At 47.5% G+C, this 26,999-nt stretch overlaps 1 long non-coding RNA gene across 1 annotated transcript in view; it reads right to left on the reverse strand.

Moving 5' to 3' along the window:
* Nucleotides 1–26,999, reverse strand: part of LOC138285294 (uncharacterized) — a 209,173-nt gene that overhangs the window by 55,333 nt on the left and 126,841 nt on the right. Inside the window, exons 2-3 of the long non-coding RNA XR_011201566.1 lie at nucleotides 22,322–22,456; nucleotides 13,167–13,338 (exon numbers count right to left, since the gene is read on the reverse strand). This is a non-coding gene — a long non-coding RNA (uncharacterized lncRNA). The remainder of the gene's footprint in view (nucleotides 1–13,166; nucleotides 13,339–22,321; nucleotides 22,457–26,999) is intronic.

Genomic DNA, 26,999 nt, shown 5'->3' on the forward strand with positions numbered 1-26,999 from the left:
ATCCGCCGCGGGAGCAGGAAGACCGCGGAGGCTCTGCTGGGGATGGCCTCCCAACGTAGGAGGGGTGGCTCCCGTCAATTGACCCCCCTGATGTCCCGGATCCAGGCGGTGGTTTACCCCGATTTGGATGGGCGCGTGAGGACATCACAGCAGACACAAGGGGGTGAGTACCAGCACATTCTGCTATGTTAGCGCACAGTGAAGGTGTCTGGGTGGGGGAGGAGGGCTGTGGGTATCTCTAGGCCAGGGCGACTTCTGTAGGCTGGTCCCCTCCGTAAGGCATGGCCCTGTGCCCCCGCCCCCCAGCTCTGTAGGGTGCTAAGTACAGCTATCCATGGCCCTGGGTCACCTATGTGTGCAGTTGTCGTCCATAGGCTTGTAGGCCAAGTCACAATAATTGAGTAGTGTACACCGAGTGCGTGGCGTAGTGCAGGGGGCTTCTGTGTCTGTCCTCTCCGCCAACGGTGTCGCCAATGCATGCACTCAACATGTCATTTTTTCTCCCCCACCCCCTTTTTTGTGGTCTTCCTGTTCATGTGTGCATTAGCATCATCAGGCGGAGGAGAAGTGGCATCGGAGCACGAGGGAGCTGCATCTCACATGGCCCCGGAGGATCATGCAACCGACTCCGAGTACACCAGTGAGACGGAGGGCGAGGGGAGCTCCACAACAGGGACCCGTGGAGACGTCAGCGACACAGACACGTCCTCGGAAGGGAGCTCCCTTGTGGTGGCGGCAACATCCGTGCCCACCGCTACAACAGGTACAGCCGCCACCCCGCGCACCAGCTCCGCCCTCCAAGCAGCTCCTCAGCGTTCGCCCCGTGCCCTCTCGGCCAGGAAGGCGGGCATCTCCTTCGCCCCAGGCACCTCAGGCCCTGCCCCAGTTACCCCTGCTGCCCTCAGTGAGGAGATCATTGACCTCCTCCAGACGCTCATTGTTGGGCAGTCTACCCTTTTGAATGCCATCCAGGGTGTAGAAAGGGAGGTGCACCGGAGCAATGCATACCTGGAGGGCATTCATTCGGGTCAGGCTGCCCATCAGCGATCGTTCAACGCTCTGGCCTCAGCACTGACGGCAGCCATTGTCCCTGTCTCCTGCCTCCCCCTCCAATTTCCTCATCCCAGTCCCACTCCCCTGTTCCTCTGCCTATCCCAGCCACACCTACAGACCAGCCTGCACACACATCAACACCCAAGGGCAGCTCATCCAGACATAAGCACCACAGATCACACAAGCATTCACACATGCAACATCCACATGCAGACATGCCAACAGCCACTGCCTCCTCTGTGTCCCCCTCCTCCTCGTCTCCCTCCTCCCTCCCTGTGACGTCTCCACTCACACCTGCATGCACACCACCATCAGCCAGTACGTCCATCACCAGCACACCCACCAGAACACTCTGCACACGTGCAGTCACCACCCCCACTGCCATTTACACGTCCCCTGTGTCCTCTCCCAGTGTGTCTGTCACCCCCTCTTCCAAACCACACAAACGCAGGCAGCCACCCACCCAACAGCCATCCACCTCACGACAGCCTCCGTCACAAGCACCTGCACCCAAAGACAGCACACTTGACTCTCCTACAACCACATCCTCTTCCTCCACTCCCATACCCACTGCACCTACCCTTCCCACTGCTCCTAAAAAGTTTTTCCTCTCCAAACTGAACCTCTTTGCATCACCTGACCCACCCCCTCCATCTCGTAAGAGTCCAAACAGCACCTCAGCCACCACAAGCCCTGCACCTACAAGGACCATAGTCCAGGGCTATTGGAGTCCACCAGCTTCTAGGGCAGCAACATCGGCCAGCAGCAAGGGGACAGCCAGCCCACCCCCTGGGAAAAAAACAAAAAAAGGGAAGGGCCGGCGCGAGAGGCCAGAGACGGCAGCCCCCAAAGGCAATACCCTGGCACCGTCACCTGGCACATCCACAAAGGGAGGCAAGGGCCCCAGAGAATTGGCAAAGGAGGGCAAGGGCAGCAGGGCGGACATTTCTGGCAGCAGGCGAGCTGCCCAGGAGGGCCCCACCAGCCCCATTTCGGGTGTGAAGGAGGACACCCACGGGCCCACGACTCCAGCACAGGAGGGCCCCGCAAGCGAAAGGTCGGATGGCGACTGAGCGGAAAATATTGGCCCGATCTTGTTCCCTGGGAACACATGTCAAGCACCGCGGAACAGGGCCCCGCCGTGACAAGCACCGCCGAACTGGGCCCCGCCGTGACAAGCACCGCTGAACAGGGCCCCGCCGTGACAAGCACCGCTGAACAGGGCCCCCGCCGTGACAAGCACCGCCGAACTGGGCCCCGCCGTGACAAGCCCCGCTGAACAGGGCCCCGCCGTGACAAGCACCCCCGAACTGGGCCCCGCCGTGACATGCACCGCCGAACAGGGCCCCGCCGTGACAAGCACCGCCGAACAGGGCCCCGCCGTGACAAGCACCGCCGAACAGGGCCCCGCCGTGACAAGCACCGGCGAACAGGGCCCCGCCGTGACAAGCACCGCCGAACTGGGCCCCGCCGTGACAAGCAGCGCTGAACAGGGCCCCGCCGCGACAAGCACCGCCGAACTGGGCCCCGCCGTGACAAGCAGCGCCGAACAGGTCCCCGCCGTGACAAGCACCGCTGAACAGGGCCCCGCCGTGACAAGCCCCGCTGAACAGGGCCCCTCTGTGACAAGCCCCGCTGAACAGGGCCCTGCCGTGACAAGCCCCGCTGAACAGGGCCCTGCCGTGACAAGCACCGCTGAAAAGGGCCCCGCCGTGACAAGCACCGATGAACAGGGCCCCGCCGTGAAAAGCCCCGCTGAAAAGGGCCCTGCAGTGACAAGCACCGCTGAACAGGGCCCCGCCGTGACAAGCACCGACGAACAGGGCCCCGCCGTGACAAGCACCGCCGAACTGGGCCCCGCCGTGACAAGCAGCGCTGAACAGGGCCCCGCCGTGACAAGCACCGCTGAACAGGGCCCCGCCGTGACAAGCACCGCTGAACAGGGCCCTTCCTATCAAGCACCGCTCCGCTGGGCCCTTCATCTCAAGCACCGCTCCGCTGGGCCCTTCCTGTCAAGCACCGCTCCGCTGGGCCCTTCATCTCAAGCACCGCTCCGCTGGGCCCTTAATCTCAAGCACCGCTCCGCTGGGCCCTTCCTGTCAAGCACCGCTCCGCTGGGCCCTTCATCTCAAGCACCGCTCCGCTGGGCCCTTCATCTCAAGCACCGCTCCGCTGGGCCCTTCCTGTCAAGCACCGCTCCGCTGGGCCCTTCCTGTCAAGCACCGCTCCGCTGGGCCCTTCCTGTCAAGCACCGCTGGCCCATTGGCAGGGCCGGATCTGTGTCGGCCAGGGCTTCACGAAGCACTCTGGGCACCATGCCTCCTCCGGAACCAGTGGAGTCTGTAATCCACTTGATGGACTGTGGCTTTGCACTCCCCAGGATGGTACAGTGGGCATGGAGGCCCCTCGTGGATCTGGCATTGTGGACTGAACTGGCTGAGGTGCCCCCCTTCCCTTCCCCCTGAGGTGCCTGTCGTTTTACTATCTGATGCCCCTGCAGTGTTCTCTCCAATGGAATCGGGTCTCGTGTGTGGGCTTTGCCCATGTGTTTAGGCCCATTGGCCCACGAACAATGGATGATAGCCAATATGGGCCGGACTTTTGACCTATGTATATATTGTTCATGATGTAATATATTTTATTTATATTTTCATATTTCACTTAACTTCAATTATGCTATATTATACTTCATTATTAATGATCATTTTATTTTGTCTTTGCATTCTTCCGGGGGGGTTGGGGAGTGTCACTCTGACTTGTTGCTCTGCATTGATGTGTGTGTTGTAGTGGGTGAGGGTGGGGGTGGGTGTGTGGCGTATGTGTGTCCCCGTAATTTTTTCCCTCCCCCCTCCCCTGTGTCGTAGGTGCAGTACTCACCGTTGTCTTCTGCGCCGGCGTTCGTGCTCCTGGTAGAGGAGCAGGTAGACAATAGGTGGTAGGATGTGTAGTTCGGGTTCCATGCTGTCCAGATTCCTTGTGGGGTGTATGGAGGTGAGCGTTTTCCCGTTCGAAGTCTGTTTCCGACGTGTTTTTATCGGCGGGGCTCCCGCCCCAGAAAAGGTGACGGATTGGTGAGTTGTGATAGGGTGGACGGTACACTGTCTGCCGCCTGTCTGTTGGCGGTGACCGCCGCGCTGCTTGTCTGTACCGCCGTGGCGGTTGGAGTGGTAAAGTGGTGGGCTGTGTTGGCGGTTCCCGCCAGGGTCGGAATTCAATTTTTTTGGCCGCCTGCCTGTTTGCGGGTTGGCCGCCGCTTTAACACCGACCGCCAGGGTTGGAATGACCCCCTAAGTGTTGGCAGCCACATTCCCAGGAAAAAGTGGAAAAAAAATCAAACAAAAGAGGCCAGGGTAGAGTCACCCTGACCCCTTCGCTCTTGTGTTGGAGGGACTCCCCCCCAGAGCTAAAAAGTATATTTACAATTTTCATCACGAATTGCAGCAGGAAAAAAAAAAAAAAAACAAGCACGGACTCTTGCGCTTGTTTTGTAATAAGCCCCCGGGTGAGCCAAGTCCTCGGGACCGGCACCTCCCCGAGGCAATAAAAATGATGTGTGCAGGCGGCCACATGGTGCCCTGATGATCACCACGTCCATGGGGCTTTAAAACAAAATGATGCTTGCCTGCCACACAGCTATGTGGACCACCACCTCCCTGGGGCTATCAATTTATACAGAGCGGGGGGTGCATGGGACCCAGCAACCCTCGGGATCGCCACCTTCCCAGGACTTAAATCCAATTGAATGTGGGGGGCGCTGCCCCCTGCAGCCCCAGAGATCACCTCTTCCCCGGCACTATCAATTTATACTGTGCAGGGGGGCTGCACAGCCACCCTCAGGAACCCCCTCCCCCTAGGCTACAATAAAAAAGTTTCAGATCCCCAAGGCCTGGGAACAACCACTTCCCTGGGGCAAAGATCATTGGAGGGAGGCTCCATGGTCCCCCTCAAGGAGCTACAGATGGCCCTTGGGATCAGCACCCCGAGGGCCGATTTGTGATATGTCCCTGGGTGAAGGCTAGGACCGTGGGACCTTCAGGCTCCCCCACGGTCTTATCACTCTCCCTCTCTCTCTTTCTTCCATCCCATAATGGGATGGAAGAGAGAGAGAGACAGAGAGAGAGAGAGAAAGAGAGAGAGAGTGAGAGAGAGAGAGCGAGAGAGAGAGAGAGAGATGGTCATTGCAGTGATCTCTCTATGCAATGACTTCAAAAACAATAAGCAGTTACTTGTGGCATAATGGTTACAGTCACAGACTCTCACACTAAAAGTTGAGGGTTCTAGTCCAGGTGTGTCTGAGGTCATTTCTCTGTTTTAATTTGTTTAAGGTTTATACTAAATTGTGATCTCACTATTTTTAATTGACAAACACATTTTTATTTTTAATTTGTCCAGAAATATCTCATTCTAAGTATATTATTCATCAAAACCTAAAAAACTCACTAGTTCTCTTCCTCTCACTTTCTTTCTCTTACTCACAATTTCTCTTTTTCAATATCTTTCTCACATTCACACACCCACTCAGACCCTTAAACACACACACTCACACACCCACTCAGCCACTCATGCACATACTCACAGACCACCTCAGACCCTCATGCACCCACTCACAGACCCACTCAGACAGACATGCACCCAGCCACAGACCCACTCACTCTCACACACCCAGTCACAGACCCACTGAAACCCTCACGCACCCACCCACAATCCCACACAGACACTGAAGCACCCACTAAGACACTGATGCACCCACTCTCATACCCAGGCACACACCCATGTACCTACTCACAGACCTACTCACACTCTCACACACCCACTCACAAACTCACTGAAACTCTCATGCACCCAATCACAGACCCACACAGGCACTGACACACCCACTAAGACACTGATGCACCCACTCTCCCACTCAGACAGACACTCTCACAGCTGCTCTCATCCCCAGATACACCCTCCCAACACTATTCTCACAACCAGGGAGACCGGCTGTGGCCAACTCTTGCCGCGCACGACCAAAGGAGTGCGCAGCATGGGGTTGGGTAGTTAGGAGAACTGGCCAGAGGGTCTGGCAGCAGGCCAGGCCCTGCAGCCCATTGCTGCAATGCACGGTGAAAAGCTGTGCATGGCAGTTGTTGGCGTAATGTATAGCAATGAAAATTACTTCTGTAGAAATTCACTGAAACAACCAAAGGTTGCAGGGACATTATAGTTAGGAAATAGAATTAAAAAAAAATAGAGATTAACTTAAAAAAGCAAAGGTTAGAGGGATGTTATAGCTAGGCTCACATTTTAAATGTACCAAACCATAGTAATTCAACAGTTATAGTTAGAGTTATCTCAAATAACTATAACTGGTGCCCTAAGAGAACTATAGCTTGCACCATTGCCATGCACTGCTAATTACCACACCAACTCAGGTCCCTGCAGAGATAGTATGTGGTTATAGTGATGCCCAGGTGCCTGCACAGATAATGTGTGATTATAGTGAAGCCCAGGCCCCAAAGAAGTGACATGTGATAACAGGGATGCTCAAATCTCCACAGAGATAGTGAATATAGACATGTAGATAAAATCTGTGATGTGTCATGTTCAAGTCCCTGTATGGACAATGATAGACATGTTAATGTCCCTGCAGAGATAGTTTGTTATGATAATCATGTTCAAGTTCCTACAAAGTTAACGTGTGATTAAAGTGATATCCAGGTCCCCTCAAAGATACTGTGCTTTTAGAGATATTCCCAAGTTCCTACTGAGATTGTGTGTGATGATAGTCGTGGTTATTACCCCTCACAGATAGTGTATGATAGATTATATTGAAGCCCAGTTCTCCACAGAGATAGTGTGTGGTTATAGGGATGCCCAGGTCCCCACAGAGATAGTGTGTGATTATAGAGATGTCCAGGTCCAGACTGAGATAGTGCGTGATGATGGTCATGTCCAATTCCCCGCAAAGATAGCATGTGATAGATTATATTCATGTCTCGATCCTCAAAGAGATAGTTTGTGATTATAGGTATGCCCAGATCCCCACAGAGATAGTATGTGATAGTGTGTGATTATAGGGATGCCCATGTGCATTCACAGATAGTGGTTGATTATAGGGATGCCCAGGTCCAGACTATGATAATGTGTGATGCTAGTCATGTTATATTCCCTGCAAAGATTGTGTATAATAGATTATATTGATGCCTAGATCGACACAGAGATAGTGTGTGATCGTAGGTGTGCCCAGATCCCAATAGTGTTCCTTTAACCTTTTCTTTTTTCCGTAAATTGTGATCTTTTTATGTTTCTTTAAATGTAAAGAACAATATAATTACAGTTCCTAACTATAACATCACTTTACCCTTTGTTTTTTCAGTGAAAAATAAAATAAAAAATATAGATGGTTGAATTAACGTATAGTAATGAAAATTACTTTAAGTTAAAAAAACATAGAGATTTGCTAAAAAAACTAAGGTTACAGGGACATTATGTTAAGGAAATAGAATTAAAAACAACATAGAAATTCACTCCAAAAAACAAAGGCTACAGGATGTTATAGTTAGGTTCTGAATTTGCTCGCACAAAACAAGAGAAATTCAGCAGATATTCAGCAGATATAGTAAAACTTATTTTTAGTAACTATAACTCGCAGCCTAAGGTAACTATATCTTGCGCCCTCGCCATGCACTGCTAATTACCCCAGATATTACAGCACTCATGACAACTTTTATAACGTCAATAAAAATATCAATGAAACATCAAAAGTCAAATTATTGAAGAAAAAACTGTGCATGTGTTATGCATAATATAACAAAAAAAGTGAAATCATGAAGATAAAATCTTATAAGTGCTACATTAAGGCTTACCGATACTTAACTAACTGCCAGTTAGTAGTTAGTACAACTCAGGCCAATAAAGGTAAACACAGAAACATTATGTAACATCCCACTGATTGGAACCTTATCGGCTTGCGAGCCTCCCAAACAGATCATAAATTCTATAGAGGAGACAGAGACCTAAAAAAAAGTGATGATGTGTTTTCAGTACCCATAGCAACATGTATTATTCCTTGTACAGAACTATCCATAGCAGTAGAAGGCATGCATAGTGCAACATACGATGTACAATATTGAAAATATAGAGTCATATCAATGTACAAGTATTGACTTATTGACTTACGAGCCTCCCAGGCACATCATAAATTCTATATAAGAGGCAGGGACCCTCAAAAAGTGACACGTGCTTTCTGTAACAATTGCAACATATAATATTCAGTGTACAACACTAAATATAGCAACATAAGGCATGCATAATGCAACATATGGCTGTATATGGTGCACTATGTAAGTATGGAATCATGATTGTGCAGTGGTACATCCCTACCACACTAACAATCCCCAGCCTAACTGGAGGGTAGTGGCATTAAACATACAATCAGACAATGATGCACCCAGGTAACTAATAAATGCTTAAAATCCATTTAAGGAATTGATAGATCTTATCACAAAACATTTCATTCGATGTACACAGTCTTAAAAATTGACAACGTGCATTCATTAACACAGGACAAACAAAAGGAACACTATTAAGGTCCTGAATATGTAGTTGACAGAGCTCGCACAATCCCTCCTCTTACAGGATTTTACCCAGATTCCAGTAATATTACATAGGGGTATCCATTCTCAATAATTCTCTTCTGACCCCATGAGGCAAATTCCATTTTAAGGAGGGCTGAGGTTTAATTCCCAAAGAGCTCTCCTGAACCACTAAATTCCGAATTAACTGGCAACATGAAATGTCTCTGTCCTGACTGATTATGGGCAGTGCGTTTTTTACATGGGTATTTAGAGCAAATTAAGCCATAGGGGAATCTACACTCAAGGTGAGCCCAAAGGTTTTTTTAACCAACTCAAAGCACCTAGAGAAAACAGACTTTTCTATTTGAAGAGAGAAGATTTTGCACTTCAGAGCAGCCCACAGGGTTGCCTCCTCACCATTCAAGAGCAAATTTCCCCACCTCATCACAACGGTCAAGGACAAGAAATAAGAGGACAATAAACCAAACCCCAAAAGAAGACCATGAGGGGCTGCCATAGTATTAATGCTTCATATCTGACAAAAAATTGACCTTCAGTCCCCTCAAAGGAGTCCCAAAGACTCCTACCAAACACCTCGCTAGCATAGCAAAGTGAGGAAATTTGAACCTTGTAACCTGACAGAACATGCCCAAAATGTTGTCTCCCACACCCTTAATACAATCTGTTCAGGGCATCTGCTTCAGAAAGGGCCCTACTTGGGCAAAATGTCAAATGCTCCTTACCCCACTCAGTCTTAGAAATGACCTTACCTAGATAAACATATGAGTCAACTGTTTCTAACTTGTCCAAACCAAGATACCAATCAAGCTTCTGCCTCAGTCTTAAGGAATTCTAACAACACGTCAGTATTTTACTTTAGATATATTTATTTTCAGAGAGTGAACTTCTGCATACTTTGTCAATGCAGTCAAACAACGCAGTAAGCCAATAGGAGTTAAATCCATTATAGCAATGTCACCAGCATATAGTAGTGAGCTGATAGACATCAAACCAATTCTTATAGGATCACCTTTCACCAAAAAAAAAATACTAGGAAGATCATGAATATACAGGGAAAACAACAGCAGGAAGGTAATAAACAACCCTACTTTAACCCATTTTGCATTTTTACCTTACACGACAGGCCCTGTATCCCTCCTATCAAAATCTGACACCAGGTTTCAGAATGCAATTCCACAAAACGCCATAGTAAATGGTGTGGAACACCGAAAGAAAATAGCCTCCTCCACAGCGTTTGATGATCAACTCTATCAAAAACCATGGAAAAATCAATGAACGTTGTGTACACAGGCATACCCCAAGAGAGTGAATATTCTTCAATTATGGCTTGAAGTATAGCAGATTGATCAGGGGGAATGATATGATCTTGAGTTCATTGTTACAAGTGACTCAGCACACTCTTGGCAAAAAGTTTATCCGTCGCATCCAGCAGGGACATCTGCCTAAAACTTGCCAGAGTAGATATAAGACCCTTTTTATACAACGGTACAGCAACACTGCTCTTACCTGACAAAGGAATTCTCCACAACAGTAACAGTAAACAAACAATGGACCAAGAAAAGCTCCCCAAGCAGCAGCCTCCTTTTTGATGAACACAATAGGATTCTCACCAGGCCTCATGGCCCCAGTAGTTCTAGCATTCTTTATAAGCCCCACAATTTCATCTGATGAGGAAACATCATACAGAGCGAACATTTCTTCATTTAAATGCAGCACCAGAGGCATGACTGCCCCAGTATCACTTGCATACAGCTCAGTGATGTAACCCACCCAAACTTTTTCAGGGATAGGAATTGCATGAGCATTCACCCTAGGGTCATATAATTCAGCAATCAATTTCCAATATTTCCGTGAGTCTCCAGAATTCGTGGCTTATTTTAGATTAATCCACTTTAAATCCCTTTCCCTCCTACATTCCTGGCTTTATGTCGATGTCTAGCACGTTTAAGACAATTAATTTCACGCTTTCTAATCAAAGAAAACGGCAAATACTGTTTTCTTATTAGAGACTCTATTTCCTTATGCAGTGCCTTCAATTTTTTTATTATATTTTTTCAACCACCGGGTGCTCCCAGGCCTAAAGCTCAATGCGTGGAATTCATCCACATAGAATATATAGAGGAATATGGGAACATTCCATGTGAAAGCCTCAAGGTGAGCCCACACTCTGTTAATCTTGACCCTTAAGGTCGCACTATTTTTAGCAGTGCTAAAGGAATGACCATTTGTCTAATGAAAATAGATTTACCAAGGGCAGAGTTCCCAGGAACTAATTCCTGGAGTTTAAAGGCCACAGTTGTGCCAACTACCTGAGATCACTAAAATAATTTGGAAAAAAAAAAGTCCGCTTCTCACAAGCCACAAACATTTTAAAAAGACACTATCACGTAATTGAGGAGGCTTTGTGTAGAAGCTGACTGAAAAGTATAATAAATGACTTTGCCCACTGGATATTTTTCATTGGAAATAACCCAATCATATTTTCCAAGAGTTTCAAGTAATAGGAACCCTTGCTTACCCATTCTAATTTTCTCAGGGAGCAAAATCTCTGAATAGACCATACCTCCTCTTTATCAACATTCACAAAGATAGAGGAGGCAGAGTTGGATTCCTTTGCATTTAGGTCTGCCATGATTATGACCAGAGGGCAATTTTACACAACACTAAAGGTAAAAAAAAATGAGGAAAGAGCTCACCAAGTTTCCTGGGTGGAATATATATTTTGGCTAGAAAGAAAGAGGAGGGACTTCAGCTTGCACATTGAAAGGCAAATTTCAGACATAAATTTGAGGGCGTGATAAAAATGTCCTTGTTCCAGTTAACCGAATTCTTAAGTAGAATTGCCACCCCTCTACTGGTACGCCCCCATTCAGCATGCCTTGCATTAGAGGAAAATACAAAATAGCCAGCAGAAATAAACACAATGCATGACCATGTCTCTTGTAAACATGCAATTAAAGGAGATTTAGTTTAATCTTACCATGCCACAGCCTGGCCATGCTCCATGACAAAAAAAGCTCACCCAAGCTACCTTGATGACTCATTGTTCACATAATAGGGCCGGGTTTTATACAAAGCACCTGCCACCCAACTCCAATTTGAGAGATCTTTCTTGGCCACAGCAGCACTCAATTGGACTGTGGGGTTCTCTGCAATATTGATCACACATCCCCCTTGCCCTAATAAAACAACAATATATTTAGGATTCCCCGGCATACTGTTGTTGCCAGTCCCTAATGCAGCAACCATCATTGGCCAATTTACTTTTGTGAGATTCCAGTGTGATTCCTGTGTGTGACAAGGGTCTACAAATACTCAACAGCAGGAACCACATCAATCCCTCTTTTTAAAAAGAAATCACAGTTTTGTACAAGCAGATTAGCATTTCCAGTGAACCCCTTGAGAAGGGGGTTGGTGCAGAAGAGCAAATGACTATGGGGGTCATTACAACCTCGGAGGTCTGCATGGCAGACCGCCGAGGTTGCGGGCGCCAGAATACCGCCATTGCTGGCGGTATGGCTGGCTCCCTATTTTGACATTTCCGCTGTTACCGTCCGCTGGCCCAGCGGAAAAGTCACATCAACATTGCCGCCGGCTCGTAATTGAGCCGGCGGCAATGCTGATGTGCAGCGGGTGCAGTAGCACCCGTCGCGCATTTCACTGCCCGAAATTCAGGCAGTGAAATGCGCGACGGGGCTCTGCCTGGGGGCCCCCTGAGTCCCCTTACCGCCAGCCTCTTCCTGGCGGTGCAAACCGCCAGAAACAGGCTGGCGGCAGGGGAGTCATAATCCCCAGGGCAGCGCTCCTTGCAGTGCTGTCCTGGTGGATTATCATCGCCGGGGCTAAAATGGCGGCATACCGCTGGCCCCGGCGGTGTGACCGCAGCACTACCGCCGTGGTCAAAATACACCGGGAGGCACCGCCAGTCTGTTGGCGGTGCTCCCGTCGTTTTGGCCATAATGACCCCCTATATTTATAATATCACTAATTTACACCAACCTTAATGCATCCAGGAATTTAGGAACACATTCAAAATAGAACTTCTGTTGATCGGAGAAGACTCATTATCAAAAATCAAACCAAAAGTGGTAGACACAGAAGACTTCTCTAGACAAATCCTTCAGGGGAGACCTCTTGAGGCCTCCCATCGAGTGCCCTTGATCATAGGAGCAGAACATTTGCCCCAAGATTACACAAAAGACTAGAATATTATTTTCAAATTTCATATTTAATGATTGAGTCACTATTTGCCCTACCTAATGAGAGCTTCCCTCACTTAGGGCCCCAATAGAATTCATAGCAGCCACAGACAGCTTCTTCCCCACTACCTTTGTCAGGGATAAGGGGGGCATACTTTCAGTCCACCTTACAAACCTGATGGAACAACTGGCAAATATGGTACAGAACTCCGGGCACACTAGGGGGTTGGAGAAGAATGAGAATGATCCGCAAGGCTTGGTCCTACTCTCTCTTCCACCCTGGAGCTGCACTCATTCAGGAGAATCTGCTTTGGAGGAGTGGTAGATACATTACCTACTGATCATCATCATCAGCTTCCCCTCCTTAGGATTCTTCTAGTGTAGGTGATTTTCATTATACGCATAGAAATTCTTCTAATCTTCTTCTTGTTCTTTTTCTTAACAGGACCCTTCTGTGTCTCCAGCAGAGGCTCAACCTTACACTCAACCTTTGAGCTGCTTGCCACCTGATCAGAGTTATGAGACAGAAAAGAAGAACTATTTGAGTTTTGAACCTCCCTTTCAGCGCTACTTACAGTGGAGCCACTACTCCTTCCACCATTCCTAATTTCAGAGTACTGTTTTTGGTCCCTTTTTTAAACATAGGGAAAATCTCTGACTCAGTTGTGTCTGAATAGGGTTTATTAAAGTCCCCAAACAACATATACAAGCATTACTCTTCATTAACAGGAATAAAATCATTTTTGATGGATACCACATATCTCATTTTCTTTCCAGGTTGTACAAAGGCAACCCTTACTCCTCCAGTAGTCTCAAATAATACTGGGTTACGCATAGGCCTTACAAGAGCGTGCATCCAGTTTCAAGTTAGAGAGACCAGCCCTAATACACTCTGCACTTCCAATAAAATTTCTGGCATACATTTTGATACATGGTCAAAGTTTAACACATTTGTTTCTAATAAATACAGTATAAAACATGTTTTTCAATGCAAAATACAATATCTGATGAAACACCACCCTCTCCACTGCCTGTGTTAAATTGTGAACTTGGGAGAAAAACAACATGGTCTAGAATAGAAAGGGACCCCCCCCCCCAAATGAGAAGAGCTAGACCCACAGTTGAGGGGAGGGTAATATGGGCGCGAGAACCTGATGGACGGATTTATATTGACTAGACCCCGTTGTCCAACACTTTACCAGGGGAGCAGCTATTTGAAACATCTTCCCTTCTTCCTTCTTGAAGGTCAACATCAATATCAGGTAAGGTAAAATTCTTCTCAAACAGCACATCCTTGTTCACAACTTTAGCAGCTTTGTCGCTTGCAGTGGAAGCAGCTCTTTCTGCACAGGGATACCCACAACAAACCTACTCCTCAGGAGGAAATGGAGGATATTCTCCTGCTATGCTTACCAAAGGAACACTCCCAGAGTTAAATACTAATGGAGCTGCTGCTGACTTTGCCTTTTAATGTGGTGCAGTGGAGGAAAGATATGTACCTCCGTAGTCACTGACATCTACCAAAGGCCTCAAAAGGTCACTGGCTTGCTTTGAACTTCAGCTTTACTGGGTCAGGGGTGGAGAAACAGCAGCCACAAATTGAGACATGGGATAATAGGAGCAAGACCCTTCCACTCCCCTCATGAGAGAAGACTTTATGCATTTCCCGAAAGAAGCCTGAAATGAAAGAGAAAGATTTATAAAGTAAGTTGCTGCTGAGAAATTTGTTACCACCATCGCACTTCTTCGATTTCGATCTCTGGGAGGGGGTCGAGCAATTATACATCTGGAGAGCAATTTCTTCAATGTCATTGTTTACCCTAAAATCTTCCAGGGACAGATTGGGCGAGTGAGGTGCCACACTCCTGTGCTGCACAAAAGTTAGCCAGACACACCTCACAAGCTCAACAAGCACCAAAGCAACAAGATGTGACACAGCAGAAGACCCCCAAAGGAGACAGAGTTTGCTGACTTGGGATTGAGAAAATGAGGCCCAGCTGATCCAGAGTCATGAATTGAGTAGCACAATGCAGTACGCTACAGAGAGCAGAATATTTTATTAGCGGATTAACAGAGGTCAGCCAGGGGGGCAAAATGTAGAGCAAACACAGCTAAAGCCAAACCGGGGCAGTGAGGGGAGGAAGCTCACCTGGGCCGCAAGCTGCATCCAATCGTAGACGGACTGCTTCTGCAACCCCCGGGCTCTACCAATGCAGCGGGACCTAAACCTTCTGCGCAACCACTCCAGCCACCCCTACTGTTGGACTTGCCAGAGCCCTATCAGGGCTACTCTCCAACCTCTAGACTCCTTCCTGGTCAAATGATCTCATAACAGGAGTGCAGGTGCACTGAAATCTATCAATAAAAATGGTGTCTAATGTAGCAGGGCTACTGCTCCACGCCCCATGCCTCTGACATGGGCTTTATTGGGCCCAGCTGCCAGCCAACTGGAAACTCCCTCCTTGGCACCTTGCCCCTTGATGCATTGTCACCCTAGCACCATTGCTAGAACTTGCTGACTGCAGCTAAAAACACTTAACACCTAACGGTGGTTATGGGCAAAGGCAGGGTCAAGTTTTCTGGCAGAAGCAGTCAATGAGGTCAAGAAGTGGTCCAAATTGCTCCAAGTACTCCCAATCATGGTGGTAACCCCTGATAACCCCAACAGCAAAAAGCAGGTCAAGTGGGCCCAAAAATATTTTCTGACTGAGCTAGTTGAACAATGTTTTCTGCCTGTGGCTCACCGTGGCATCTCACCACAGCGTTTCACTCCACGTCTCTGTGTCTCCTAGCTCATCTGCTCACCCAACGCCTCCTTACCCCTCCTCTTCTTCCATGTCATAGGCTGGGCATTCTTTCTCCGAACCTGAAGACACAGCTGCCTCTCACAACAGTCAAGTTTTTACCAGTGAGGGGTCCCTGAAAAACCCCTCCATTAGTCCTATGGGATATCTCTATCCTGATCTCTTATGTGGGTTTTATTTATGTTTTCTCCCTGAAGGCCCAGCCAAGAAACAAAATGGCAGCCGCAACTTTCCTTTCAGGTTGCAGCTAGCTAATCAGGGCCTTGATTTTCACCTGGATTCGGGGGTACTCAAACGATCTGAGTCACCAGATATAGACATTTTTATTTCTTGATTAACTCCAAAACTACTTAACAGATTTAAACTAAATTGGGAAAAGTACAGTTTTTGGACCAAGATCTAGCCTTCTACCAAATTTGGTGTAAGTCCGTTCAGCAGTTCAGGATGCAGCCGTATCTAAAAATTAAAAATCTCCATAGACATTTCAAGGGGAAAATGCATTTTGGGACTCATCCTTTTACTTGGCCTTCTCTTGACAAATCACCATGAAAATCTCCAGACACCAGCTAAAGTAACTTGTCAACTAAGTTTGAAAATTTCGTGAAGATTTGGCGGATGGCCCCAAAGTTATTAGCAAAACAAAAAACACTTTTTCAATGGGAAAAGTTAGTGCTAACTATAACTACCTACTGGCTTTGCCAGTAGGTAAAAAAATATATACATACAGATGTAGCTTTTTTGCCTTGCTAATAACTTTGGCCCTGGTTGAATCTTCACAAAACATTCCAAAAAGAAAGTTCATCTACCTCAGCTCCTTCCTGGAAAACTTTACGGTAATCTGTCAAGGGGCACTGAGAAAAAGGGGGGGGTCCCAAAATGTAAAATCCACATGCATTTTCCATGGACTTCTTTAGACACGGCTACAGCAAATATTGCTGAACGGAATTATATCAAATTCTGCAGAAAGCTAGATCTTGGCCCAGAAACAGTACCTTTTGTTATTTGGTGTAAATCCGTTCAGTGGTTTTTGAGAAATTAAGGGTAACAGAGAGTTCTGTGAGGCTCCCAAGAGAGCACAAAATTAGAAATGGAGGCCTGTGATTGGTCGAGAGCCAGTTTTTCCCATGAGCCTTCATGCTCTCACGGGAGCGAGAGGCGAGAACGAGAACTCTGATTGGCTGGCTGTTAGAATGTTAGAAATTAAATGGCAGCCTTTACTGTTTACTGTGAAAATTGGAGGTGTTGTTGAAATGAAATAAAAAAGCTATTTTAGGGTGCAGCAGAAAGACATGTTGTCCCTGTAAGTTTAGAGATGAGCTGTCAAAGGGATAACTACTGTGAAGAAAATAAATGTACACTATTTTAACCTATTTTTTCTGATGTTGCAGGACTGTTTTCGGATCGTGAATGATAAAAAGGGGGAGATGAGTTTTGAATTCACTCCATTTGTAGGAATGCATATTGCGGTCATTGTTTTTGAGAGGAAGTGTGTAAGAGATTCTTACTGTGATGAGTAGATGGTTAGTTCCAACTTTGCAAAAACTTTATGATCTTGCAAGACTCTTGCAGGATTGTGATCAGTTTAAAGGAGTAGGTGAGCTTTGACTAGATTATAGTATGCAGACTTGCTACTATAGGAAGGAGTATTACTAGAGATGGTGTTTGTCACAGTGTACTATTTATGCTCTTCAGCTTTGTAACAGTTGTGAGTAGGGTACAGTAATAAACATATATAATAACATGAAAAAATAGAGTACACAAGATATTTAAACATAAACTGTATCATTGATAGCAAAAAGTATTAAGTAATGGTAGGTCATTATCAATAAATCCATCTATCAGGAGTTGTGAAATGCAGCAAATCACCCATGAGGGTCTCAAGGCGATGGAGTTGCTAGCTGCTTCGTGGTGCTCTGGTCACTAATATAGCTAGGTCTTGAGTCCTTTCCTGAGTTCCCGGAGTGATGAGGCGGCCCCAAGGTACAGTGGAAGGTCGTTCCAGGCTTCAGCCTCCAAATGGGAGAAGAGCTGCTGCTACGGCTAATCTGGGGGATGTCTGCGAGGAAGAGGTAGGTGGAACACAGGTGTCTGGTCAGTTGGTGGAAGGCCATTCGTTTGTTGATGTATGATGGTCCTTCATTATACAGGGCTTTGTATACGTGGATCAACATTTTGAACTGGCATTTCTTCTGGTTCAGGAGCCAGAGTGAGGTGTGGTGTGATGTGTGTCTGTCTGGGGAGGTCGAGGATGAGTCTTTCTCAGAGTTTTGTATAGTCTGTAATCTCTTCAGGAGGTTTGCAGTGATTCCTACGTAGAGTGTGTTGCCAAAGTCCAGCCTGCTGGTGACGAGGGGCAGCATGACATTCCTTCTGGTGTTGACTGGGAGCCACCTGAAGATCTTGCAGAGCATGTGTTGGGTATGCAAGCAAGTGGATGAGACTGTGTTCACCTGTTTCTTCATAGATAGCTTACTGACCAAGATGGTGCAGAGGTTGTGGGCGTGATCCATCTGGGCAGGTGAGGGGCTGAGTTCAGCAGGCCACCATGCATCATTCCATGGTGAGGTGTTGTTCCTAAAGGCGATTATTTCTGTCTTGTCCATGTTAAGCCTGAGACAATTGTCTTTCATACATTCTGTGACATTCGTCATACAGGTTTGGAAGTTGACTCTGGTGGTTAAGGGGTCTTCCATTCTCTGGTTTGGTGGATGGTTTCCTTCAGGCGGGTCCTTACTTCAGCTGTTTCCAGGCCTCCAGGAAGGAGGCAGAGGCAATGGAGGTGTTCAGGACTTTCTTGAGCTCGTCACTGATCGTCTTGCTCCTGAGTTTGAAGATGTGTTGGGGACTGGGGTCCGTGGGTGCTTCCAAGTGTGGAGATTGTCTTGAGTTGTCATAGGGTCTCAAGGGATGAGCAGCTGTTCTGGGTTTGTGCTTGTGGGAGTGCAAAAGCTGATGCTGTGGGTGGCGTGAGGGTAAGGTTCAAAGTTTTCGTAAATGACTGAGATCTTGTCATGGAAGAAGTCTGCCAGTGTGTCACCCAGGTCTTGGGAGGGGTGATGTTATTCTCTGTGGCTTTGGGGTTGGAGAACATCTTTACAATGGCAAAGCGCTCCCTGTTCTGGCTCATGCTGGCTTCTAGGCAGTTTGTAGGGTGTTTTTTCTTTGTTTATTTCAGGAGGCGGTGGTAATGGTTGAGTGCTGTCTTGAACATACTGGTGCACTACTTCCTTTCTAGTTGCTGGCAGTTGCGTTTGATGGATTTCAGCTCCTCTGTGAACCAGCTGGGTCTTCTGGCAGGTACTATGGGTTTGGCTGGCTTGGCGGGGTGATTATGCTGGCGCATTCTGTGATCCATTGGGAGAAGTTCTTTGTAGCATGTTCTGGGTTGGATGTTGTGTCAAGGAGGTGGGAGTTGAGTACGTTGTTCCATTGGTCTTCTCATATCCTATTTCAGTTTCTGTGCATGTTGTTGGGGAGCATGGTGCTGTTGTTGGTAGGTCCTGAGATAGATGGTAAAGTGGATGATGTAGTTGTCGGTCCAGGTAAGCTGTGAGACGTGGTGGTACTTCACTGTGCTGCTGGACATCAAAATGGGTTCGAGCATGTGCCCTGTGATGTGGGTTGGATGGGTGACAAGTTGCTTGAGGCCGATGTTGCTCATGCTTTCCAGGAGGTCATTGTATTGATGTCGCTGGGATCAATGATCCCCTAGGAAGAAGTAATGCTTGGAGTCAATAGCGATTGGGGATCTGAAGTCGGGGATGGCGTTGCAGAATCTGGGGCGTGGTCCTCATGATCTGTATGCAAGGGTGCCTGTGATGGTGTTTTTTCTGTCTGTGAAGTTGGAAGTTGCTAAATTACAGAATTGGCATTGAGTCATCAGAGGAGGTTGTGCAGCAGGTGGTGTCCTTGTAGATAATGGCGATTCCACCTCCTTGTTTATTGGTTCATCCCTATGTGTTATCTTGTAGCCTTTGGGGATGGCGATGGCAATATATGTTGAGGAGGCAAGGTTCATCCAGGTCAAAGAGAGGAAGGTGATGTTCAGCGTGAGAGATGATATTGTGTCCCAGATCTCTGTGGTGTGTTTTGATGAGCTATGGTGCATTGAATAGAAAGCACTGGAGTTGAGCCATGGTGGTCTCTGTTAGCGTGGTGTACACAGACGTCTTTTTGGTGTCTCTAGCATTGTTGGTTGCTCGGTGTTGCAGGTGAAGTGGCAGTGCTGGCAGGAGAATGGCCCTCTGGTGGTGCGTGAGGATGTACAACAGCAGTTGTTGTCAGTGCACTCAGGATCCAGGGCTTTGAGGTCTGCAGAGGTGTAGCTGCACATGGGAGAAGAACCAGGGTTCCTGGTACTGGACATGGTCCAGGCATGGATGGGCGCAGACAGGCTTGCCTTTAGCGCGCCGGCGGCAGGGCTGCACTGTAGCATCCATTAAATAGGTCCTGGGGGTGGGGCAGTGGGTGGCAGGAGAGACAATACAGGCAGGAAACAAGTGGGTGGCACAGAGGCCCCAAAAACAGTGCAGTGCAAAGAAAAGAAGAGAGGTTAAGTAAAAACACACATACGGCTAAACAGGAAAGGAAAAGTTACTCTGGACAGGACAATGTGGCTAACAATCACTGGTTAAACTCACTGGAGACAGTTACATGGAATCAAGTAGCGGCGAAGTACAGGAAAGGAACGTTGGTTAGAACTGTTACAAAATGTGGCTAAACTGAGCTAAACAAAAAGTGACTAAACTAAACAAAATGCAGCTACACTAACTTTGTGAACTCACTGAAGAACAGGATACACTGTGGAGGCAGCATAGAGCACAGAGCCGAACACTTGCAGCAGATTGTGTGGCAACGTCAGGAGACCCCTGCAGCACTGGGGAAGCTGATCAGAGATCTATTTTATTGATTTTATAAGATAATCAAAAGTTTCAGACATCAAATATTTGACTATATCATACAAGGTTTCCAAAATTGGGATCTTACAACATACAGATCCCTATGACATCCACACAAATTTCCTTTCTGGTTATAGACTTGCAGCCTTCTCAGCCAACACGTGTTTCGCTGAATCACTGCTTTTTCAAGATAATCTTACTAATAGTATTTGTGCTGAGGGTATTCACCTCCCATGTGCATAAATCAATTTCCTCCTTTAGTCTTCTTCAATATCTAATCATGATTCATGTTAGCTCAGGATTTTTTTCCAAATTCATTTAATCAGACATGTCTTTGGCTTCCGCAGGTCAGAGAAGCAGCCTTTCAGCTTCTGTCTGTGATATACTTCGGTGTGGTGATCTGTATGATGGGGTCCTGAGAAAAATTATATGAAGTGATGATATTTTATATTAAATAGATCACTTTTAAGTTCCTAACTCCATTATTTCATGAGGGAGGGTGTTGCAGTGCCACTGCTTTGCCACGTTTGTATAGGACTACATGATGTTATTATTTTCTTTTTAGTCATAGTTTACACTTGGATTTGCCATAATCCCCCTTGTTCAGGGGATGGAAAGATGTAAGTCTACATTTTTGATTAACTTTACACTTGAATTTTGTGAATAGCCCAAAGTAGTAAAGTTATCTAAAAGTAGAAGGGTAAACTACATGTGGAAATTAACTCATAAGTTTAATGTACCTTTATGGATAGCCATGTTAGGGTCTAATTCTGATAAGCCCATATATCCTGAGTTGGCTGTTAGCTGCAAACTATTTGTAACTAAACCTAGAATGTGAGTTTAAAAAAAATGATCATGCAGATGGGTTTTTCCTTAGCACAATTTTCACCTGGTTCAGCCTGGCACAATTTTTGCAGGAAAGAAACACTATTACACATTTTTGTGCACTTTGGAGCAGCAGAGAAACAGTGGTTTGAGGTGTGAGACTAAGAGGCACTTTAGTACCACACCTGGCAAATAGCACACCCGCTGCAAGATATTATTTTTACCTTGTGCATTATGACCACCCAGCACGCCACAGATATCACAATTGAGGGCCTACGGCAGAAGGCCACGCCACAGACAAATGGTGACACCTCAGGTGATCACCTTATCTGTTTAAAAACTGGCCTCCTGTATAGTGAGCCTAAGGTCCTTGAGTTTGGAGCGACCAATGAGTTGTTAGTCCCCCAGTACCACAGGGCATTCCTTCTTGAGTTGGCTCCTGATAATTTCCTGGCATGACATCTGGGCCAGGCCAAAACGTTTGACGGATTGGTTACCCACTTTTATTGCACCCAGAAGAGGATGAACTATGATACATCCTGCAAATCGTGCATGATCTGCAAAGTTAATGGGAAGTTTGAGGCAAAGAACAAAGCCCCTCTGATTCCATTCCCTCTGGTGGGAAATCCCTTTGAGAGTGTAGGCATAGACATTGTTGGACCTCTGGTACCCAAGACTATCCTTGGCAACAGGTTCATCCTGGTCTTGGGGGACCCCATGCAGTACCTTGAGGCCATACCCCTGAGATTGGTGACTGTGCCCACAGCAGCCAGGGCACTGATGAGGCTTTTTAGCCATGTGGGTTTCCCAAAGAAGGTTGTGCCTGATAGGGGAACCAACTTCATGGCTGCCTACAAGAAGTCCATTTGTAAACTACAAGTTCTCCCCTCATACCAAACAGCAGACCAATTGGCTTGTTAAAAGATTCAACAAAACACTGAAATGCAACATTATGGGCTTACCAACACCCATGAGGTGTAACTTGGACATCCTGTCGAAATTCCTTCTTTTTTCAATACAGGCACGTGCGTCAGAAGGGAGTAGGGTTCAGTCCCTTTGAACTTCTGTTTGGCCAACCTGTGCATGGACCTCTCAGTCTTAGGAAAGGAGAGGGGTGGGGTGGGAGAAAGAACAAATTGGTCAATGAAGGTGTAATCTAAAAAAGGGTCTTGAAAGACTTTCCACAAACTATTCCATATTCTAGGTCTACTTATTTTTCTCAAATCAAAGATACGGATATTGTATCTGACTGAGCACCCCTCTAGATTTTCAACTTCACCCTGAAGTTGCAGCTTGTGATATTCTAACTAGCAAACAGATACAGCTAGAGCATTTGTGAAGTCAGATATCCTTTTATCTGTCAGCCCACTCCTGTTACCTTGTTTGTCTAAATTAAATTTGTATGCAAGGCCACCGTTCTTTGTTTCTATACTCTCAATGTATGTTTTCAGGTGAGAACATTGATTCAATTTCAGCAATGTCCTGCTGCAGGACCTATAGTACTGTGCCACTGTGCTCTAGACCCACTTCTCTTCAGAAGTGTGTTTCTCGCTCCAAACATGGAAGGTAAGCTTTGACTGCTGCCAATCCACTTTCTCTGTGATGCGAGCAATTCACATAAGGAACTGTACTAAGACAAAAGGGCACAACAGGGTTAGTATTCTAGGCAACGTTATATTGAAATCACCAAGCCTCAAAAGAGCAGCAGCCATCATGTATTTACACTAGCTGACAGAACTGAAAACCCCACACATCGAAGCTAAATATGAGGGTGATCTATAGTTTGTTTGCCTTCCTGTAAATTTTACCTTTATCAGGTCACTCACACGATCTCATTCTGTTTTTACCAGTGCAGCAAGTGACACAGTGACAGGTAACTACCGGTTCTGCTAAGAGCACTCCAAGTGAAGGGACTGACTCTTTAACAATATCTTTCAGTACAAGCTCCGTGCCCTCACAAAAAATAGGCATTCCTACTCAATAGTCCCGGATCCAGCCAGCATGCCATTTTCATTATGAGGAACACGGGTATGTTACCAGTGCCAGGCATCCCATGGAGGAGCATACCAGCCAATAAGTGTAGTGCTGCTTGTTCCTCACGTACATGTATATCATTCTTTCCCATTATCAACTGTGCTACAATGCAGCATTGTTCCATTAGCAGGTTTGGATAGGCACACATTTGGTCCACAGCACCTGAGCAACAGCCCCTTTACAATCTCTAAGAAGTTCTGCAAAGTAAAGCACTCCACATGGCCAGAGAACATTCAGTGCAGCGCCTCTCAGTCTTTCCTTGCCACACCATAACTATGACCCACGAACCGCTATCTCATATGGGTCAGACACCAGTACAGCATTTCGAAATTGCAGCCCACAAAGTACAGTAGCATTATTAACATAATAAAAACTTCAGCAGGTCTTAAGAGGGGTACATCTCCTATAACTGCCCTGCCCATAAGGCGGAGGTTCCACTCATCATAGTGCAAAATGAGCTCTACATGATTCTTGACCAGAGCAGTTAAGCTTCTATTGTCCTGCTTGACTTGTCAATGTTTATGTTACTCCTTAGTCACAGGTGATTCACTGCTTCAGTTTGTCTTCCATGTGTCATGCTTGCAACGTTCAGTTCATTTTACGATTAGATGAGAACTCTGGCGTTGATTCTTCCTCCCTTTCCAAAGAAGTAGCATGGATGAACAATAGATTTGTGAAGCTTAATTACGGCAAAAAGGAAATAGTAATCGAAGGCCTGTAACGATTTGGTTCACCTCCTAATGACCAGTCTCTGGGACATTATCCCTCTCCTACATTGGCCAAAAACATGGGTGTTTATTTCGATGAAAAACTAACTTTCAAACACCAGATTGTTAAGTTGGTATCTACTTGCTGCTTTCATCTAAATGTGCTGAGGAAAGAGCTCCCTTTCCTCCCTCAACACATTACTTCTAACATTAAAAAATAAATATTTAAATGTATTTATTTATTTCCACGATTATTTAAAATCATTGCAAAGCCAGCTTGAGGTTCATTTCAACTCTATAAACAAGTGTCACGGGGGCGAACTCATAACTTGACGGACAATCCCTGTGAGAGTTCTGACCCCGCGCAGCCCGCCTTGGTGGTTACCAGGCCACAGCAATGCTGTCACCGCTTTCACAAACTTTGTGAAGCGAGCTGCTACTTGCGCCGATTCCCCCCTCAGGCAGGTCCCTAAGGCTCCTTGACAGTCCGGATGTATAAAGTGCGCCATAGAGGCTTGAGCCAGAACTTTCTTAAATGTGTTGATTTCTCGCAGATGCATAGCACATGGGTCAAAGACTCTTAACTCCTGGCACAGAGGTGGCATGGCTTGTCCACTTCCTCCACGCTCCTTCGCTGCGTTTCTGGTTTGCTTATTAGTTTCTAAACTAAGTCCCTCATTATGAACATGGCGGTCCGTTCCGCTACGCCGGCGGTGGTGGAAGAAACCGCCAACAGAGAAGTGGTCCGGACAGCCAAATAATAATCCAAATGAAACACGCGCATCCCGCGAACCACCCACCGCCAGGAAAGGAGTTCCGCCGATCACGGCAGAGTCCGCCCACAGGCTGTCGGAAAGGCCCAACCCGCCCATCAAATTATGAACCACCATTCCGCCGCCAGTTCCGGGGCAGGAACCTCCGCCACACAAAGCCCGGCGGAAATGAACCAAATATAAGGAAACACTCACCGGAGTTCCACAGAACGTGCAGTGGAAGCCATGGACAGAGAGCTGATGATCATGCCAGCCCTGCTCCTTGCCATATACCTACACGACCGAGACCGCCGATGAAGACGATAACGGTAAGTCCCGCAACCTACGATACAAGGGAGGAAACGGCATAGTTACATACCCACCCACCCCACCCACACTGCAATGCCCCCAACCCTTCCCAGCAGCACAAGTCAGACACCCCACACCAAGAGGTACATACCCGACCGAAGGCCATTGTAACTTGACCATAGTACATACAATAGCCCCACACCTATAAAAAAATGAAAACAAACACCAGGGTGTAACTGCGTGCAGCCCAAACATAGGCCACACAGAAACTTTAATTACTAGCTCACTGAACCAAACAGTGCTAACAGGGCCAAAGGCCAGTCCATAAAATGTACATTGTCCTGGGCCACAAATGGCCACACCTAACTCCCACAAGTGCTGGGTACTCCACATAACGGGGCACCATATGGGGATCCAGGCACCTCACGGAAGGGGGGCAGGTGGGGTAGGGGTAGGGATTTTCAATGGGGGTGGGACTTTGACTTTCTTGTGGAGGTTGGAGGGTGGGAGGCGTCTCCTTTGAAGGGGGTGGGGGCTGTTTGGCTCGGATGGAGCTGGATGGCCTAGGCTCTGACCGGGCCTTTTTATTTACTGGGGAAGGTGCACGGGAATGGGAAGGCTGGACCGGGTGGGCTGTGATGTGGAAGGAGCAGAAAGGGCAAGGAGGTGGGCACGTTTGGGGACAAGACGGGGTGGCCCAGTGGGTTAGAAGAGGTCCGCACGGGAGAGGAAACGTTTTTGGGGAGCAATTGGGGTAGGGGTGGATGAGGGCAAGGGAGTGGAGGCAGAGGGAGTTGATGTATGGGGTGTAGGTGTGCGTGTAGTGTGTGCAGGTGACTGCTCAGTATGCTGTGGTGTGGTGGATGTCTGATGGGTGGGTGTTTAGGTGCGTTTGTGTGTTTTGGGAGGTGGGGGTGGACAGTGGGAGAAGACAGACAGCTAGTGTGGATGTATGTTGGGTGGGTGTCTGCAAGTCTGGTGAGAGTGCTGCATGTGTCAACTAAAGTAGAGCTGGTGAGTGCAGGTGTTGTGTATGGGGTGCATGTATGGATGTCTGCTATTGTGGTGAGTGCAGGAAGAGGAGCAGTAACAGTGAGTGAAGGTGCAGTGCATGAGGGTGTGGATGTAGAGGGGACAGACAGGGAGGCGGAAGAGGTGGGCACACTTGGAGAAGTGGACGTTGTTGTGTGTGCAGGTGTCTGTTGGCTGTGTGAATGCTTGTGGTGGGAGGTGTGGTGCTTGTGTTTTGAAGTGTGCCTCTTGTGTGTTGATGTGCCTGTATGCGGGTCTGATTGTGTGCTTTGGACGGGTGAAGGGAGTGGGGTGCTGGAAGGGGTAGAGGAGGTTGGAGGGGGATGGAATGGCCAGGGAAACTGGCTGCTGTCCAAGAGGAGGCCAGAGCTTGAAAAGATCTCTGTAGTGCAGACACGGCACCGCAAATGCCATCCAGATAGGCATTGGTCTGCTGCACCTCTGATGCCAGGCCTTGGATGGCATTGACGATGGTTGTCTGCCCTCCAGAGATGGTCCTCAGGAGGTCAATAGCCTCCTCTGTGAGGGCAGCAGGGCTGACTGGGGCAGGGGAGGAGGTGCCTGGGGCGAAGGAGACTCCCACCTTTCTGGGTGGGCGGGCACGGGCAACTCAGTGGGGAGCAGAAGGGAGGGTGGTGATGGTATGGGTGGTGGCGGAAGATCTCACGGTAGTGGTGTGCACACTAGGGTCCGCCACCGTCGGAGGACCCCCATCAGAGGAGATCTCAGAGTTACTACCTCCTGTGGTAGTAGCCTCCCCGCGGAAATCCCCTCGCCCTCCCACCCACTGGTCCCCTGGGTGTCAG

The sequence above is a fragment of the Pleurodeles waltl genome, chromosome 3_1, assembly GCF_031143425.1.
Source record: "Pleurodeles waltl isolate 20211129_DDA chromosome 3_1, aPleWal1.hap1.20221129, whole genome shotgun sequence".
Taxonomy (NCBI): domain Eukaryota; kingdom Metazoa; phylum Chordata; class Amphibia; order Caudata; family Salamandridae; genus Pleurodeles; species Pleurodeles waltl.